The sequence below is a fragment of the Corapipo altera genome, unplaced genomic scaffold (genome assembly GCF_003945725.1).
Source record: "Corapipo altera isolate COAL_440 unplaced genomic scaffold, ASM394572v1 61, whole genome shotgun sequence".
NCBI classification, from domain to species: domain Eukaryota; kingdom Metazoa; phylum Chordata; class Aves; order Passeriformes; family Pipridae; genus Corapipo; species Corapipo altera.
In genome coordinates, this window is record NW_020884910.1 from 2,653,334 (window position 1) to 2,672,864 (window position 19,531).

Here is a 19,531-nt window from a genome sequence, read left to right on the forward strand (position 1 = left end):
ACATGCATTATGAGTTGACCAACAACATACTGTAAAAACAAGGCAAGGCATAATGAATGCCCATATAATGGGTCTATGGAATCTGCCCCTCCTACCTATACTCAGTGGGTATCTTCAGCTGCTTTCCAGCAAGACTGAACTTGGTTAAGTAAATGACAATCTGGAGTGTTTAAGTGTTCCACCAATTGAATAGATGAGCATTAAAAAATACTGACAGTAAAACGGATCAAATTTTGCTGTAATTTATAGATCTTAAAATTCTACAGGAGTTACTGGGGGTGTGTTGGTGTATCTGAAAGCAGCATTAAGTCTACAATTTATGGGATCAGTTTAGTACAGCGATAAGCCTATCAGAGATTAACACACACACACAGAGTTTCTGCATTTTGTAAACTGCCATCAATCCCCAGTACTGCCACCAGAGAAGATAATATCTTCTTGTCTGCAATAAAATACACTCTTTCTAAATTTGGTACGAGAAATATTTATTCCTCGCACAGCTCAACCATATGAATAAAGAACTCAAAATGACTAGATCAAGTCCAACACAAATCTGTTGGTATGCAGCATATTTTATGTCATACAAAGTTCTCCAAGTTACATGTTCAAATATGATATGAGACAACATATTGGGAACTTGGAATATGAAATCCTGGTTCTGCTAAAATCGTGGTCTAGTCATATCACTGCTTCCAACAGAGTTTGTCTCCAGGCAAACCTCAGTTGTATCAGTGCTAGAATCATTTTGCAGAGCACGGAACTACAGATGAAACTGGTGGGTGAACATTCGTGTGCTTGAAATGTATTGTGCAGCTATGGCTGGTCCCTAATGGTGTATTATCTTCTAACTACTTAGCTCCTGTGGCCCTTAATAGCATTGAAAAATGCCAGAAGATGGACAGAGTGATATAGAGTGATAACCACCACCAAAAGATGAGCTGGACAGCAGTGCTTCTCACTAGAGGGGAAAAGTCACTCAGATGCAAAATCAAGAAGCAATGAATAAAATAGCAAAAATAGCATTCTGAGGTAGGGTTTAAAATGAGCCTGAGACTGGACCACGGGTGATGTGGTATGTGAGGTTTGTGGGGCATCATTTGGGAGTTAAGAGATGTGAACTGTTTTTTCAGCAGTTCCAATGGGACCAACTTTCCCCCAACTTGTGTTCCCTCTCTGTTCTGCTGTGCTTCTTCTATTTATCTTCTGGTTTTGGTATTTAATTCTTCTGAGGAACAATTTCTCTCTCTTCTTATAAGTTATTGCAGTACACATTATAATAAAAACCTGATTTCTGTTACAACACAAAGATCATCTTACAAATTATATAAAGGATAAACAGGTGAAGATGGAATTCCCATCTCTGGAATGAAATATAGGGATCTATTGTCATTAAAAGCTGATGTCACTAAAAGTTTCTTTAGAAAAAGCCTCTGTTTCCCAGAGGTGGGATTTCCCTGTGTGAAAGTGTGTAAACCCAGAAGACTCTAGTCTCATCCTGCATTATGTAAGAATACATAAAATCAGCAAGAGCAGATGCAACCATTCTGTGTAGTCTAGAGTCCTTTCTCTGATAATGTCGTCCAGCAGTGGTGCTGTGGTAAGACTAAAGAGTAGGGCCACCATACAGCAACCTTTGCCCTGTATACTCTTCCAGTCTCCAGCAAGTTTTGGCTTAAGAACCCCCTGTATAATACAGCAGCAGAGCTGCATCAGGTAGCTTCTGATGTTTATTTCTTCCAGGATTGTATTTCAATTACTTCTGAAACTCACAGGAACTTCCAGCATCTATAAAATCCTGAGAAAAGGTACTCCAGAACTTAATTGTGCATTATGTAAAGGAACTGTTTCTTTGTTCCACTTTGAACCTGCCACTTGCCTGCCTTGAACATGTGCTATGTGATTCCAGCATGGTATTTCTGGCCTTTCCTCCAAGCTGAGGCGTAGGAAATCATGTTTGCAGACTCAGCAGTGTGAGGCAGGATACAGCAGCACCAGAGAGCCACATAGGAGATGCTGTTATTTTCATACCACTCCTCTTGGGCTTTCAAGAACCAAAAGACTCCTAGTCTTCTGGTCAGCCTTATTGACTGGATCTGGTTTTCTGGGGTTTGTGGATGAATGTACATGATAGTGAGCCTTCCTGGCAAAAGGAATGTCCTGGCTATCAAAAAGGAATTTGAAGAGAGTCTGTTTTCTTCCTTCCTATGATTCACAGTCATGTTTCATTTCACCAGCTAAAAGCCCTAATGTGACACAGGAGGTTATTCAAGGCCATTCCACAGCAGTGCAGCTGAGTAAAAAGTATGGTTTACAACCTTACTAACAGCTGAGCATGCTAAATACACAACTAACTTGCCAGCATGAAGAAGCCACGTGGCTCCACCAACTTTTTCACTGTAAAGATGATGGAATAAATTTTCCAAGCCGCACACAAAACTGTGCAGCACAGCCTCCTTCCTCCCTCTGCATCACTCTGCAATGGCTGTAAAGTAACACAATAAGCATCTTTATAGCCATGTTCCCCGATTTTCTGGTAAAGCTGTTGGTATAAAATGCTGATCCCTTACATGCTTTTTCAGATCCAAGTACTGTTTATTGCACAAGTGCAAGCTCAGGTCTGCTGACACTGCTGCGGGGTTTAACAAGAGGAGCACACCGGGTGGTGCCCTCCCATGCCCTCTCATGCTGCCAGTACAGGCAGGTCCTCTGCAGTGACCGCGACAAAACATCAGGCAGCAGAAAAATTGGCAACAACTGCGTGCACATTTAGCTTTACATTCTTACTGGGTTTTGTTTACCTTCTCCTAAAACGATCTTTGTTCCTCTATGAGAGAAATTATGCCTCTTCTCTTCTTCCTCCTGAACATCACCAAAAGGGAGAAGCACGTGTGGTAGTAAAAAAGTGTCGTTAAACTACACTTGAAGTTTTAGCTGTTCTGGAATATTTGGGAAAATGCGTGAATAAAGAACCAATAAGGATGTTCTACAGGTTTCAAATATCACACACAGGATTGCTGCACAGAGAGGAAGTGAGAGAAAGAAGGTTGTATATTTGATGGCTGAAATACTGCCAGTCTCTCCCCACCACAAAACATGTTCATGACGCTGCCTAGACATAAAGTTCAGTGTTTCATTCCATCTCAATAGGGATTTTATGACTAAGGTGTCGAGGATAAGAAAAGACCAATTTGTAGTTTTATTGATCAGGCTAAAGGTCAGGGGCAGACGTGTAGGTCATGGTGCTTCCTCTGAACAGACACAGGACCGAGGGCCTACCTTCTGAAAGTGAAGAATGAGACAGGGGAGGGGGAACTTACGCTGATGAAACATGACAGCTGAGATGTCAATCACGACCAAATTGGACAGGCTCAGAGATGGGAGGCCTCAAAGCAACCACAACTTTGACCCATGCCTGCACGCTTTGGCAGAGGGGCTTGTACTAGGTTTGCTGAAGCTGTGATGTGGTATATGGGCAAACCCCAGGATGTGATTTAATATAATAAAAACATAATTCATGGTGATGAAGTTTATGAGATTGGGTTTCCCAGCCCTAGCTGAACCACATAAAGCATATACTGTCACTACAGGCATTTTGGCTGAAATGGTAGGGGCTTCTGCTACATTGAGATAGCCTGGAAGGCATCTGTCACCATGCCCCTCTCTGGGCTGGCTGCAATAGTAGAATAACACAAAACTATACTGATTCATTGTCAGGAATTTAGTTTAGACTTAAAGTGCCATGAAGTGAAATGGTTTCCACAGCAATGTCAGTTTTTCTCCTCTACTTACATTAATTTTGTCCTCGTTTGCCCCTGTGAATCACCACTGAAAGTGAGACTTGGTCTCTGTAGTATATTCTGTTCCAGGTCTCTCTGTGTCATATTTGTAGTGTAAAGCTGCTTATGGCTGAGACTCTGCTTGCTGTAAAAGACAGAAGATCCAGCACAGCTTTAATTAAAGATGGTTTAAGCCAACTTTTGTTCCCGCTGATTCTGAAGTATGCCAAGAAGTCATCTTCATGCCTCTGGAAGATCCCCTGATTGTTCTGCCTGCTTACCCTAAGACTAGCAATAGAAGGAGGTCTTCATACTTTCCTACCATTTATGATACATGCAGGCCAGGTAAACATTAGTATAAGTGACTTCATTTAGGTATTGGTTTTCCTGACCTTACTTCTTCAGACGTAGTCAGTACAAAGCAAAAAATGAGTTTTGTTTTATGGTAAATTCAGTCTTTAGGTACAAAGGATTCCTAACTCACAACTGACAGGCTAACATAGCTAAGCTCTTTGAAGACGAAACAGAGAGCTAAAACCTTCCCCTTTTACTTCTCTTCCCTACATTCAGCTGAGGGCAAAGTAAGCCTGAAAATAGGCAATGTCTCTGAAGAAGGTATATCATTACATGTACAAAACATCTCTTAAGAATCTGTCCCATCATCCAGGCTGTAAGATGGCTTGATTAACATCCCACTACTTTACTAAATTTGTAATGAAGAAAACAATACTGGTAATTTCTTGGTATCTGATCCAGCCTTATGGTAGAGAAGGCAATTATGTCTATATACTGGTATCCTTTTGAGCCCTGTTTTCTCTGAATTTGGAATTAACCGAGAGCCAGTTGAAGGCCCTTGGAAGCAGAAGTTCAGGAATGGTGCATGTTACACATGAGGTATCTCAGGAAGTAAGATGGTCTACCATACACATTTACACAAACCACACGCTGAAGTCGAGAACAGGCCTACTTTTACTTGCGTTTTCTCATTCCAGATCTCATATTGGCTAAATTTTTCTGTGCCTGTAGCATCTTCATCCTGATGGTTTTTGAGCTCCAGACAAAATCTGGTTTTATCACACACATGCCTTCCAGCAATCTAATTCCCCATCTTTCTTTTCATGCTGTCTTTCTTTCTTCTACCTGTTCATCAGCTGAGTAATGAAGTTCCATGGTAGGTTCTAGTGATCATGAGACCTGAGTTCTAATGTCTTGAGGCAGAGAATGGTGTAGTTAAGTTACACAGCTCGTTGCTATGCAGCTTGGTGGCTTCTAGATGCCTGCTGAGTTATCAGTCAATTGGAGCTTTCTCTGGCCACAGCAAATTCACGACTGTGGAAAGCTGTAAGAGTCATAAAAATATGGATGTCCTGTCTAAGAGCTCATTCTAAAGAAAAAGATGCATCCATGTTATTAGACAAAATCTTATAATAGTTATCTATACCTCAAGTAGCAATCTTCATGCCTAGCAGACTTAAGAATCCAGTGTAACACTTAGTACATATCTCCCTCTGTTCTATATCTTTTCTCTGGACTGTGGAGCAAGAGAAAGGTCCTAACCTCGCATAACAAGGATTGAATAGCCAAGGCTCTGTATTCAAATTATAGCCTCAATGCTCCATTACTGTGCATTTCTATCACCTTCAACACTCATATATTTGAACGTCTGGTAAATAGGGTATTCTAGTAAGGAAAAAGGAAGGATCATATTTACTTAGTGTGATAAGAAAATAGAGAGCTGCCAGCAAATTTACCCACATTTTGCAGCTGAGGGGGTTTGCATTTAACAGCCATGCCGATTAGACCACAACAGATCTTGTAATTAGCTGACAGCACTGGGGGAGAGACATTCCCAGGGTGAAGCCAAACTGCAGCCACAGTGTCTGTGCTGTGTCATATGGGGAAGTGACCCATCGGTGGGAAGATTTGGGAGGACAATATCAAAAAGGATCCTAGACTGCAAAGAGTTCAGTCTATGGAGGAGGTAATAGGCAGAGATTGTTAGAGGGAAAATGCAGGGAGGGAAAGCTGGAAGCCCACAGGCATCAATTTGATTTAGAAGAGCAGAGACAATACAGTAGCCTCATGTACGCAGGCAAAATCTTAATCTCAGAAGGATCTTATTGTATGGAGAAACACTCTTTTTGATCTTTGATGTATAATGGCTGGTTAGGGACATCATGAAACATTACAGAGAAACTGGGCAGAAAGATTTCAGCAGCCATATAATCAAGGAGAGGAGACAAGAGGATGAGATTTGGGAGGGTTTACGATGAGGGTACAAGATAGATTTTGGGCTACAACAAAAGAGAGTCAAGTCCAAAATTGGGACCCTACTTTGACCTTATAGGTGTAAAAAGTCTCTCAGAGCTGAAACTGGAGATAGCATTTTGCTAGCCAGGAAGGTGTATTTGAGATAAGGGTGGTAAAAAAACCAGACATGATTCACTGTGGATAGTAAGACAGCAAAGCTGAATTTCCTATTTTGTTTCAGCCTACTTTCAGGACATCCTTTGGCATGAGTCTTCACCACCAGGCCAACTCTCCAAGCTGGCACACAGATGAAAGCAAAGCCTGACCTGTACCCATGGGATCTGTTGTCACCTGTGCATTTTCCAAGGGCTTCTGGAGCCATTTCCTACTCATGGTGCACAGTGCAGCTCTTCCCCGAGGAGCTGTGACACATGGGAACAGTGCAAAGGGAGCTGCAGTCCAAAGAGGCTCATCAGGTGGGCTACTAGCGTAAACTAGTAGCTAGTGACAACTTTTTGCCACAAAGAGGATGTGTTATGACCCCAAGTGAAATCAACTTCCATGTTTTGCTGTGCATCTCACGGTAAGTCAACTGCACCTGACCAAAAAACAAACAAACAAAACCCTCAACAGAACATGAGCCTGAGTAGGGGAGACACAAGGGTTGGCAATTACTGCCATGTGTTTGCTGGAGGAGCTGTGGTATAATGTGTGACACTTCTGGGGAGTTTTTAATCTGAAAGTCTTCCTCTTGGATGTAAACAGAAAGGAAAACAAAGCCCTGAGCTCAGCTCCACATCCCACTTCAGGGCCAGCAGATGGCTCAGCCTGCCTCAGGTGCACCTACCTCACCTAAACCTCTATTTTAGAGTCATAGAATTAATTCTTTATGTTGGAAAAGACCTCTAAGATCATTGAGTCCAACCATTAACCCAGCACCACCATGTTCACCACATCCCCAAGTACCACATCCACACATTTTTTGAACACTTCCAAGGGTGGTGACTCAACCACTTCCCTGCGGTGTTGCAATGTTCATAGTTCACTGTTCCAATGCTTGACCATCCTTTCAATCAAGATTTTTTTCTGAATATCCAATCTAAACTTCTCCTGGCACAGCTTAAATCTATGTCCTCTTGTCCTGTCACTGGGAGATGATTTACCTAGAAGAAGACACCAACCTCCACCTGTCTACAACATCCTTTCAGGTAGTTGTAGAGAGCAATAAGGTTCCCCCGAGCTTCCTTTTCTCCAGACTAAACAACCCCGGCTCTCTCAGCCACTCCTCATAGGACTTGTGCTCCAGATCCCTCACCAACTCTGTTGCCCTTCCCTGGTCATACTTCCTGCCCATACCTGGTCAGACCCTCAATGTCTTTCTTGTAGTGAGGGGCCCAGAACTGGACACAACACTCGGGGTGTGGCCTCACCATGGCCGGGTACAGGGAGGGTTGGTCATTGCCCTAGTCCTGCTGCCCACCCTATTGCTGATCCAGGCCTGGATGCCACTGGCCTTCTTGGCCACGTGGGCATTCGCTGGGCACGTCCCTGCCACTGCTCCGCACTGCAGCGGCGGGACACGCCGGGCTGCCCCCGCTCCCTGGGGAAGCAAACGGGCTCCCGGGGCCGGGCCGTGGCCGCCTCTGCCACCGCCTTCGCCGGCGACACCGGGGCGCAGCCGGCAGCTGCTGCGGGCTGGTTTCCATGGAGACCGCGGGGGGGAGGCCCTGGCGGAGGGGAGATGTCTGCGGGGACGCGAGGGGGGAGCGGCGGGCAGGGATGGCGGCGGGGAGCGGGAGGGGAAAGGAGGGCGGCGAAGGGCGGCGGCCGGAACGCTTCGCTCGGGAGGGAGAGGCTTCCCCGCGGGCCCAGCGGGGCAGCAGCAGGGAGGCCGGGGTCGCTGGGGTGGCTGCAGGGCAGTGACAGGGTGTGCAGGGGAGGGAGAGGAGGATGAAGAGCACGTGGGGATGCTGCTGTGGCAGGCTGTCACTTCCATGGAGGCCTGGCCAGGTGACTGCTCTACAGAGCTCTGCGGCTGCATCCTCCGTGGAGATCTGCAGCACGTTTAGGGAAGGCACCAGCCATCCTCCCCTTTAAATATTTAGCAGTTTAGCCCAGCCGCATCCTCTGGTGGGAGCCCCGATGGGGCCCGTGGTCACGCTCCGATGTTGGAAGATGTTGGAATACAGGGTGCGGGCAGGTGTTCGGCGAGGATCAGAGCTTGGGGTAGTGGGCAAAGACGCAGAGGGGCTGCAGAGGAAAAACAAACTGCCTGTGTGAGCACACGGGCTTGGGCTTCACAAAGGAAAGAGTTGCAGAGTTCAGGGTGGTGGTTATCGTGCAGCAAAGTGCTTGTCACCATGGTGACCGAGCAGTGCCGCATCTTCCTGGGAGTGGAAAGCACCAATCCTAGAGTTTTGCAGTGTGAGACCAGTGGGTTAAATGCAGCTAGTTTCACCTTTTGAAGCCAGGGGTGACAATCTGTGTGAGAACTGTATATATTCCATGATATGGATTGATTGGAATCAGCCTGGTGCCAAGCCAGTGGCTATATGTATACAAGAAGGACACCATTAATATGTGCTGGTGTCCATCGCAGGCAATGTCTTCCAAAAAGAGATTTGCAAAAGTGAAGGCAGCAGGAGGGAGTGCAGTAGGGCGGGAGGGTGGAGGTGGCAAAGCTTTTGTTTGTCTCGAACTTTGAAAAGTAAATGAAGTTTTGTCTGAAGGTTAAGATATATTGGTGTCATTGAGTAGGGGATGGGATTCATCAAATTTTAGCTAAGGTGCTTGAGACCTACAAAATGTTCAAATTTCTGTTTTAGGTAGTTATAAATATATCAGTGTATATTTACGTATAAATTTAACATAAATATGTTGAATGTTAAGCCCAAAAGGATCCAATGAAACTTTTTTGGTTGTTTGTTGGAGGGTTTTTTTTCATCTGTTTATGAGGAACTGAAGTAACACTTCTAGCTATCCATCTTCAGGTATACCAAGAGCTTTCCTGATATTTTGGAATTTGTTTGGGTTGTTTTGGGGTTTTGTTTGTTTGTTTTTTCTTTTTTTTTTTAATTTTTTATTTTATTTTATTTTACCAGCAGCAAATCGTAATTTGATAAAAGTTATTACTGCTCCATACAAACTTTGGTCCTTTTCAGGGAGTCCTAAGTATTCATTCCAGAAGAAAACTCTTTAAAAACCCTCATCACTGGTGACTCCCATGAAGGGTGACAGCAAACTTCCTTGACCCTCTGGAAAATTTCTCCATTCCTGCATGTCTGTCTAAGAAGATGGTAGCTCTAAACATGGTCTAAGAGACTTGCCATTCACTGGTTCTCATATATGGGAACTCAACCAGAGTGAGGGAAAACCAAAAAAGAAAGAAACAGTGGATTCACCCTTAGCCAGGTCTCCTTAGGGTCACTGAGAATGAAGCTTGCTGAGGGAAATAGTGGCAGATTCCTGAAGTAATCAAGGAAGATTTTGTTGTAGGGTAGAAGAACTTTTGAGTTCAAGAACTGCTTGCACTCCAAAAGGCAGTGCCCATTAGGGAGGTGAAAACAGCACTCATGGATGAGCTATTTCAAAATATGTTCAGATGGGTAAGGCGGTGTTGTGCTGTGAGTACTTGAGGATGCACCAGATGAGATGGTGTATCTGTGCATATCCATGCAGAGAAATGATCCCCGGAAGGAAATTAGCCATATTAGCATAGCGTGACATTGAGGTTAATATCCCCCATTTCTGAGTACAATTTGTTGGGTCTTGAAGCACATGTGGCTATGTTGTTTGTAGCTCTGTAGTTATTTGGGGCACAACTACCCATGACCAAAACCAGAAAAAGTAGGCAGGAGCTGCAAGAGGTGAAAAACCTCCAACCCCACTGTCAGCTCTGCCAAAGCCTGGCTGTCAACTCCACTTAGAGAAGGGCTGAGTTGTGTACAACAACATTTATGGCTGAGGCTACTGGCCTCTCAGAAACATCCTTGTTTCCTCTATTCCCTTATTTTTGGGGTCTTGAGAGACTCCATTACAGTTCCTTTCTGCTTTCTTTACCTTCCCAATCCTTTTTCTTTCTTTCTCCTCTTCTTGCACAGGAATACTGCAGTGCCAATCTCCACATCAAAAATGATTTTTCCCTACACTCCTGAGAATCCACCAGCCTCCTCTGCCACTACGTTGAGGGATCTCTGGTGTAGCCACATCCTTTGAGACCACCCAACTCAGGTGTGTTCCCTATAGCTAACCTGACAGAAAGCCCTGCTCCCTGTCACCCTTCCTTCCTTGCCAAGACACTGTGGGAATGGCAGCAGCATCAGAATTACCTGGCTGCTTTTCAGAGGAATGTGTCCCAGAGCAAAGTAAAGCAGTGGCCTCAACCACTCAGTATAATTAAACACAGCATCATTTTTGTGTAGCCTGTGCCGTGGTAACCACAGCAGTTATTCTCATTCAGCTGGAAGGTTTAGAAGGCAGAGATGTGGTGGTTCACAAAAGATCCTCCTTGCAGGCAGGGCCTTAAACCATTTCCCTGAATGAAATACACTCAGGGAGAAGAGTGCCAGAGGAGGGAAAGGGGGATGGAGAAAAACGCACTGCATAGAACCACACTATTTCTGGCTGTTGCTCAATAATAGCTCTTGAGGCAGCACCTGATATACTATTAGGGTGAGAAAGGCTTTTTATATGTAATGCTTTGGCACCTTGATAGCATCTCTGTTTTTTCTCTTGTTCTCTCTTGAGTTCCCCAGAGAGGCAATATATTGTCTTCCCTCTAGTTAAAGGGAGAGGGGGCTAATTGCATTGACAGGTCACTCTGTTTCTGTTGAAGGTGAAAGCAAAGGGCTAGCTAATTCATTCACACAGACAGGAGGATATAGCACTGTACTGTCAGCCATTCCAGGTGCTATCATTAAGGTGGGGTGAGGCAGCTTGGCACAGTGCATGTAGCACTTGCTGGAGCAAACATCTGGGTCAGGGTGGCAGAAGAAGTAATGCTGATAAAGAAAAGCCAGTCAGAAATGAAGGGAAAAGCAGAATAAAAGACAAAGGGTCTGATTGTTTGGTTGCTATATATGACCCTAAATTCTTCTGGCACCATTAATGGGAAGAGAAATTGTGTGGTCAGTACTTTTGCATCCCAGCTATTCTTTACTCTAATACACCCAACATACAGGTCAGGTGGTAACATTGCCAAGGGTAGAGTAGCAAGCATAACTTGGGACATGCCAAAAGGACTGTGAGATCCCTTGCCACCCAGGATGAGCTTTAAATATTATGCTGGAGGTCCTGAGACACACAGACAGAACTCGAGTCATGATCTGCTGAAGAGAGCAGCAGAATTGGAGAGCCTAAGGTTGGAACTCCTGCATTCAAGTTCAAACTTCTTCAGGGCTTAAGGTTTGGATACTACTGCCAATGAATGCAAAGGAAATTTGGCAAATGCCCTCAGCTAATGCAGGAGAATAATATCACCTGAGTCTAACATAGTGCTTTTCATCAAAATATCTCATGTCTGTGTCATTATTGATAGTTTTTTATGTCTTAGGAAACAGAGATGTGGAGAAGGAAAGTGAAATTGTCCAAAATTGCCCTCTAAAGTGCTGGTAAAACTAATAGGAAACCTGCTACCTTACACTGCCAAACTGAGTTTACTTGTCATGCACAAGGGAATGAAACATAAGGCTACTGTCTTCCTCTCAGTCCTTCTGAGATAAAGCAGAGGACTCTTTTTCAGACTGTGGATACTAAAGTCTCCTGTGCCAGGATAGCAGATGACTGCGCTGTGTGTGTCCCGTGCCCTATGAGGATCATTGTCCAGACACGTCTCACTTTGCAACTGGTCTGAAGTATTCTTTCCTTATGTGGGATGGCAAATGGTGGGGAGGTAACTAGATTGATCTTCCTTGTAGGCCTTTCCCTGGGACTTGGTACACAGGTTCCAGATGGTACAAAACCCCTGCTGCTTGGATCTGCACAAAATCCTGCGTCTTCCTCAACCTATTTCACAACAGATTTGGCTTGCTCTCAGTCGGTTGCTATTTGTACAAATTAAGCTGAGCTGCCAGGAACGTTTGCAAACAGGGAAAAGCAAAGTGGGATGCACAAAGCAAGTCAAAATAAGTCTCAAATCTGGCAAAATGCCTTCAGGTGCTTATAACATTTGACTTACTCTAGCCTGTGTATTACACACCCACACACTCATTCATCCAGCTTTCTCTTGCCTTCACGCCCACACACGCTCACCCTTCACAAATTCATTCACCTTCTCTTCTCCCCCACCCCTTTCTCTCCCAAACACGGTCATTCCCACATACAAATCTACCTCAGACACACTCTTTGTTCCCCACATACAGGCACACACACATTTTTGAGTGCTGAGTGCAGTGTCTGTAGGTGGTGTATATACATTCATGTAGCAGACGATGCTGTAACCTTATACCTATGCTGAGAAAAAGCCTTTGGGATTAGTGAGCTGAGAGCTCTGATTGCTCTCACTTTCATGTAAAATACTACTAATCCAGTTTATGGGGCTGGCTGTTTCCATCCTTCTCTGCCTTCATTTTCCACAGAACCTCCCTTTCTACTCACCTTTCTCTTTCTCCCCTTGCCTGTTTCTCCCTATGCTTTTCCTTTCCCACGTTACTGCCCAAGATCACAGTGTTTTAGAGAGCTTGGCCACCCCTGTATCTCTCCATGACCTAACACTGGTCCTGATTATCTCACTGAGAGAATGATCAGGGATGAGCAATGAACCTGCCATGCAGTGTGGGGCACAGGGCAGGAAATCCTGCAAGGTGTGGTGAGATCAGAGGCAGAGTCGGTAAGTGATGGGGCGGATCATGCTGCCATCCGAGCAGCGCTGAGTCCACCTGGCACTGAGCCTGCCTCTAATGGAATGTGACCCACCGCTGGGAATGAGCTCATCTGTAATCCACTTAATTGAGTTTTATGAGCAGGACTCTCACATCAGGGAGCCAGCCTGCCTTCTCCCTAGCACTCACCCTCCTTTTCTTGCTGCTTGGGGAAGAGAAGGGAAGTGGGGGGTGCATGCACTGCTCTACCAAGCTGTTGATCATCTGGCTTCTGATTTTCTGCCTGTCCTGGGGAATGGGCAGGGACTTGGACAATCATGCTCTTCAAGACACCCACTGCCATGGTGTAGTGTTGTTTGTTTCTGCTTCAGGATGCTCATGTGACTATTGATAATGCTGTCAGGACTGAAGAGCCTTAACTTTTCCCAGCTTTTTGGTCTCTGTGCAAGTCCTGGGTACTCAAAAGAAAAGCGTTGATGTGCCTTATAGATCTCACATATGCATGAACCATCTTACCTGTGAGTCCAAGTAGCACGGGGACAGAGTCATTCTGATCTCACTCCTGCTTTCAGTGTGCAGTGATCTAAGTGCTGAAGCTGTCAGGATCCCATAAGAGCCTTTGTTTACACTGTAATGTCTTGCCATCTTTAGCATTTGCATCATCATTTGTTTGTACTGTGTGAATTGGTCATATAAGAACCAGCAGACAGAGAAATCTGGCTGGTGTCTGCCAAGGGATTTGCAGGCTTGACTCTGTCTGGTGAAAGATGCAACCTTTTCTCTTGGTGAAGTAGAACAAGGGGATCAAGAGAAAGTGAGGGAGGGAGCCTTCTCTCCAAGAGAGCATTAATCTCCTTGGAAGGGGCTTGTAGGGACCTTCTGGCATGCAAAATTTGGGATGTATTCCCTCCAGTGCTGACACAAATGTCTACATTTGAAATAAGTTCTGGGTGCAACTACCACTGCTTTTCTATCACTTCTGCTCTGCCTTGTGGGAGAAAACTTTGTCATAGTTTCAGATCAAATGTGGCACACACATTACGGAGCAGTAGCTCAGCAGTTCCACAAATCCGTAACTTTAAGGAAAGCTTGTGGTATATGGAAAGGGAAGTGTCCTGGTGCATTAACACAAAGACCATAAAAGACCTGTTCAGGGAACAGCAATGTCACCACTGTGCAGAGTGATACTTCAGGTGTTGCTTAAAATCCCCAGATTCATGGAAATACATGATAATAAAAAAATTCATTTTTCAAAATATGTACTTGTAGTCTTCACAGCTGCAGACAAAACTGAAAAATTGGACCAGAGAACATCTGAGGATTCAAAACCCAAAGAGGAAATAAAAAGAACCCATATTATATGGTTTGATAGTTTGGGGTTTGTTTGTTTGTTTGTTTGTTTGGGTTTGGTTTGGTTTGGTTTTATGGTATGGTTTTTAAGCTAATCTCACACAGAAGTACAATGACTTTCTATTGACATCCCGATGCTGAGATGCTATAATGACTATTCAGGATGGTTCATTGCAACTGTACTACAGATGAAGTGCTTGTTTTCTTCCCTTCTGCTTTCTGAAATTTAGGACTCTGTAAATTATGAAATCATAGAATCATACAATAGTTTAGGTTGGAAGGGACCTTTAAAAGTCATCTAGTCCAACCTCCTGCAATGAGCAGGGACATCTTCAACTAGGTCAGGCTACTCAGAGGCCAGTTCAACCTGACCAGTAATGTTTGTAGGAATGAGGCATCTACCACCTCTCTGAGCAACCTGTTCCAGTATTTCACCACCCTCACTGTAAAACCTTCCTTCCTCATATCTAGTCTACACTCTTATGGTTTAAAACCATTACCCATTGTCCTAGTGCAACAGGGTAAAAAGTTTGTCCCCATTTTTCTTATAAGCCCTGTTTAGGTAATGAAAGGCCTCAATAAGGTATCCCTGCAGCCTTCTGTTCTCCAGGCTGAACAACCCCAACTCTCTCAACCTGCCTTCATAGGAGTGGTGTTCCAGCCCTGTGATCATTTTTGTGGCCATCTTCTGGACCCACTCCATCAGGTCCATGTTTTTCCTGTGCTGAGGACCCCATAGCTGGATGCAGTACTTCTGGTGCAATCTTGTGAGAGAGGAGCAGAGGGATAGGATCACCTCCCTTGACCTGCACATTATGCTGCTTTTGGAGCATTCCAGAATGTAGTTGACTCTCTGGGCTGAAAGCACACATTGCTAGCTCAAGTCCAGCCTCTTATTCACCATGTCCTCCAAGTCCTTCTCAGCAGTGTTGCTCTCAATCCCTTCATTCCCCAGTCTGTATTGATACTGGAGTTGCCCCGACCCATGTGCTGAATGTTGTACTTACCCTTGTTGAAAATCCCGAGGTTCACATGGCTCCACTTCTCAAGCTTGTCCAGGTCCCCCTAGATGGCATCCCATCCTTCAGGTATGTCAACTGCACACTCAGCTCTGTGTTGCCTGCAAACTTGCTGAGGGTGCACTTGATCCCACTGTCTATATTGTTGAAGACAGTATACAGTACTGGTCCCAGTACAGACTCAGAGACACTACTTGTCTTTGATCTCCATCTGGACATTGTGCTGCTGACTACTACCCTCTGGATGTGATTATCCAAACAATTCCTTGTCAGCTGTTGTTTTTCAAGAGGAAGTCATTTTTTCTTATAGTCATCTAGAACATTAATCCAGGTGCATCAGCAGTTCTAGGATTTTTTTTCAGAATTTTGAAAAACAAGCCTTGCAGGACCCAAGAGTTTTTTCATGACCCAACATCTCACTTTCATGTTTCCCTGCTGTCCCAATTCCATGTACACACGTGTGTGAGGAAGGGCTTTACTCATACAAAATGACTCTACTACTCCACTACTACCAATTTAACAGATAAATTTGTTGGAAATCACTGAAAGGCTGGTATTCAGTTGGACAAACTTAGAGACTGTCTTGGAGGGAATGAAGATACTTTTTTTTTTTCATACCGTTTAGTTTTAAATCTGCAAACAGTCGTCCCTGCATTATGTGAAGTTCCCAAATGGCCATGCAGTCTGGACAGAGGTAACACTGTTCCAGTGAATCCAATGCTGGAAATATCTTCTCCCAACTTGAATACGTCCTTCTGCCATGTCCTTTCACTGTGAAGCTCCTGACATCATGTTTGATTCTATTTTATCCCTTGAGCAATACTTAGCTTCAAAAATGGCAGGAGACCCTTGGTATTGCCTCCGGCTCTCTCTGTTTGTAGGAGCTGCACAAAACATATGGTACATGGAGAAACGAAGAGCTGTTAAAAGGATGAAAGCTGTTTCAGTAAATTTGCTTGTTAGGAGCCAGTGGAGTATCTGTCATCGATGAAAGCAAAATATTTTAGGATATTTGTACTTTATGGTACACATGTTTTTTCAGAGAAGTTTGGTAAAAATAATTTTTTTTGAGAACTATACTATCCAGGAAATTTCTTCTGTCATGTCTTGGAGCAGTAGAAATGTCAAAGTTTCTACGAAGGTCTGCACAATGTTTCACTCCACTACTGCTTCATTCCCAAAGAGAAGCTTGTGTGCATCATGTCCTCCCTGTCCATGGCAGTTGGCCTAAGAAAAGACACTGACCCTCTCTACAGTATTTGCCTCTTGTTTAGATGTTCGGGCAATAGTGGGGGATATATTGTTTATCTAGGACAGAGGCAATCTTGATGTAGCCAAGATCAAAATAATTGCTGTTCTTTCTTCCTCCTTTCCCCATTAAATATCCTTCCATGGCAATTGCCCATATTGGCTGGTGAGGCTGAGCTGCAGGCAGGAGACAGAGTGCTAACAGGGGCTGTGCTATGCTGTGGAGGTCCATACCTCATCAGCTGTGGAAGGTCATGCGGCTCTCCACTCTCAGTAATAAATACACAGCTTGGCTCTCCAGCCTAGCCCTCCCCCACTGAGCTTTTCACATACATCTATAAAACACCCACTCACATGTATGCCTATAAACAAGCAAACAAATCATGCCACCTAAAAAAACTAATTGAACAATTCCTCCTACAGCCTGAGAAGGAAAAGAAGAAAAAAGGATGTTGGTTTTTTTCTGTTTCTGAAACATTGAAGAGCTACTTAACTACTATTGCAACAGAAAGGTAGATAACTAGGTTGATTACACAATAAGAAAAGTAGAGGAAACTGGAAGAGAGAGAGAGAGAGAGGAAGAAGCTTTGTCTTGTGTCTCTGTCAGCTTGATTAGTGGCTTTCTTCTGAATCCTCAATGGAATGGCCTCTGTGGGTCAATCTCATTAGAGATAAAAATGGAAGAGCTGCAGGAGTCCATACTGAGATTTACCTAGAAAGTTTGACAGCAGGGCCACTGTTCAGGCTTGGAGGAACAACAGCAAGGTCAGAAGGCCACTGAGGTGGAGATGACTATGATAACAGCACCACTGACCAAGTGACCTGTGGAAAACCATTTGTTCAGCAGGACACCAAAACACAGGTTTGTTCCTAATGACAAACCAGTAGCCAAGACACCATGACAAGTAGATGCTGAGCAGATAATTTTCCAGACGAGCTGACTAACCCACAGGTGACATTTCCCTACAGGTCCCCAGAGAATTACTGAAATCTATCGAAGGTGATTCTATGAAATAAATCCATTCACAATCAGCAAGTAAGGTTTTAAGGTCAGCAGCCCTCATGGGGCTGTGTGAGGCCTACAGAATTTTCTCAAGCAGGAAAGGCATCTAAATAGCATTCAAAATGATAAGGATCCCTAGTGTCAGGGTATTTAATGTCAGGAAGAAGGAAAAAAGTCTGTGGTTCCTGAGAGCAGCTGAACTAGTCTCCCAGTCTGTTTTCTAGGGAATATTCTCCTTGCAGCAGATAACCATGTGGCTATTAGAAATAGCAGAAAAGGGGTCAGGAAACCCATGTGCTGCAATAGACTTGCAACTGCACTGGGTTTCTCACTGTAGAAAGGGGCTTGGTGATGGTTTCCTACCTCAGGGATAGCGTGAGATTGGGTCCTGCTTGTGAAATGCTCTTTTATCTAGTGCAATACAGTGTGCCAGTGCTATGAACAGCCTCACAGATGAAATTGTGGACACTTAGTGTCTGTTCCAAGGGGCAAAAGGGGAAGATGCACATGAGGTATGTGGTGCATGGGAGAAGTTTGCAGTGTATCTTCTCCCACTCTATCAATTCTGGGGAGAGAAAGAGGTTGGCATTAACACTCACTTTATGGATTTTGCAAGGTCTGTGGTGATATGTGCTTCCTGCAGTAGATAAGAGTCAATTTCTATATTGTCAAAAGTGGCTAGGAAGTAGTGTATTTTGCCATGTGCTTTGCTTTAGCTGTTTTTGTGGGAGCGGAATGCTGCGCTGGCAGGGTCAAGGAAATCACTGCTTCAGAATTCCAATGGGATTATAACATAACAAGGGCCAAAATACTGCTGGGCATGGGAGTTTCCTGCAACCTCTTCAATGCTGCTGACAATGCACCTGTGCTATCTATAGTGTCATAGCCACACTTCCACCCTCAAACCTCCAGAGATACTCCTAAAATGGGATCTAGTGTCTACTCTAGTCTTTGCCTATGTACCTCTACACTGTGATCCCAGCTAGTCCTGGCTCAGCAGTCTTTCTGTTGGGAGCTATGTGGCCCTTGGCTGATACAGGCAAGCAGACAGTGTTCTCAAAGCAAGGTGTCCTTAATCAGAGCAGTGGCATAGGCCATAAAAGGAAAAGCTTTCTTTTACTCCCTTCTGGTAGTAGGACAGCTGCTTTTGCTTTTCCAGTCCCTCAGTGGATCAAGTTTTTTTTGTGTTTGCACTCCACAAAGTATTTACTTTCCTGTGTGTCTCAGGACGTGCTCTTAAGCCATACTGATCCTTTGGCCCAAATTTTTAGGCAAAATTCCCCTTATAACGTAGAAGTAACATTTTTCCAGGGATTATAACAAGTTACTCTCTGTTAGTGACCCTAGCTGTGTTTAGTCAAGAGTGCTTATTTAGAGCTAAGACAATACCTCTGAAGCTGGCTTACTGGTATTTTAAAAAAACCCAACAACACATAACCTTTTCCTCTTCAGTTTTTCTTCAAAGCTTGCTCTAAGGAGGTAGTAAAAATCCTTGTAACTCAGCATGGCCCAGCAAAAATGTTCTCCTTTAGCTACTCTTTGATATCACTGATCAGCTCTGGATCCTTCACTGCATTTTTATTTTAACATTTATTTCTGTTATGAGGCAGTTTGGAGGAATCAAGCAAGGATATGAAATTCTCTTTTGAAGAGGTTCCCCCAAAATTATCAGCCAGTTACTCTGGTTCTGAATCAACGGCATGCAAGAGAACTGCTCTGTGTTGCATCCTCTAATTCTTACTGTTAGCACTCTCCATTGTGCAACTAAGCTCGCAGAAGCAGACATTCATTTAATATTCCCATTAGAACAATCCTGCTAATACAAGTGATTTAAGCATAGACTTTTGTTGTAGAAATAATAGCTTAAGTGGAGGTGGAACCTCCTCTATACATCTTTCTTTTTTTTCTTTAGAAATTTCAGGGCCTACTGCATATTACATGTCACAGGAAATATCAGTGTAACTGCATATTGTAATTTGCTTGCAGCACGTATTGTGGAACGTATCAGTGAAGTGTTTGACAATGATAGCAATACAGAAGTAATCTTTTTTGTGATCTAGCAGACAT

General features: G+C 44.0%; 1 long non-coding RNA gene across 1 annotated transcript; it reads right to left on the bottom strand.

Moving 5' to 3' along the window:
• Positions 1-537: 537 nt before the first annotated feature.
• Positions 538-7,501, bottom strand: LOC113951976. The gene is made up of 4 exons (XR_003529336.1): positions 7,457-7,501; positions 3,790-3,921; positions 2,785-2,859; positions 538-2,482 (listed from the first exon to the last, which is right to left on the bottom strand). It is a non-coding gene; the product is annotated as an uncharacterized LOC113951976 (long non-coding RNA).
• Positions 7,502-19,531: the final 12,030 nt, after the last annotated feature.